Raw genomic sequence first — 862 nt, forward strand, 5'->3', positions numbered from 1 at the left:
GACTCCGTCAGCCCTGTAGACCCTGTCCTAAATACATAAAAAAGAGAGAAAAAGCAATAAAAACAGCAATCCAGAATTTCCAAACAAGATGGTCCAAGAATAACAATGGTTAATATATTGAGTATTGTTATCTTCTGAGTAATTGCTCAAATTAAAAGGTATAGGCATGAAAAATTGATCAAACCATATATCACAAACATGTCTTTTCAATAAGCCCATTTTTTCCTTTTCCCTTCTGTATTTTCTCCATCCTTCCATCTCAGTTTCTCTTTCCCTTGGACAGTTTCTTTCCCTTTCATAACATACGTACATTGTACACTTTGGCTCTTATTTACTCTTTCAGATTCTTACACTAAGGGAGACAATATAATGTTTACACATGTGAATCTGATTTATTTCACTTACGAATTTGGTCTCTAGTTACTTACATTTACCTATAAATCTGCAGTTTATTTTTTATAGCTGAGTAATATTCCATTGTGCAAAAATGCCAGTTCTTTTTTTTATTCATTCCTTGGTTGATAATGCATTTGAGTTGATTATAAGATTTAGTTGTGACAAATTATGCTGCTGTAAACACAGATGTACATATATCGCCGTAGTATGATATTTTTAATTCTTCTGAGAAGGTACCCAGAAGGGAAATAGTGGGGCCAAACATGACCTCTAATCCTAGCTTTTTGAGAAATCTTCACACTCATTTCGGCAGCGATTGCCCCAGCTACACTCTCGCCAACAGTGAAGAGAGGTCCCTTTTCCCCACAGCCAGCCCAGCATTTGTTATTGGCTGACTTCTTGATGTTAGCCATTCTTTCTGGGCTGAGACAGAGTCTCAGTGTTGTTCTAATTGCATCTCTCAAAT

At 36.2% G+C, this 862-nt stretch overlaps 1 protein-coding gene across 1 annotated transcript in view; it reads left to right on the forward strand.

Moving 5' to 3' along the window:
- Positions 1-862, forward strand: part of Adamtsl1 (ADAMTS like 1) — a 996797-nt gene that overhangs the window by 698222 nt on the left and 297713 nt on the right. The gene's annotated exons all lie outside the window — the stretch shown is intronic.

The sequence above is a fragment of the Octodon degus genome, unplaced genomic scaffold (genome assembly GCF_000260255.1).
Source record: "Octodon degus isolate 3935 unplaced genomic scaffold, OctDeg1.0 scaffold00044, whole genome shotgun sequence".
NCBI classification, from domain to species: Eukaryota; Metazoa; Chordata; class Mammalia; order Rodentia; family Octodontidae; genus Octodon; species Octodon degus.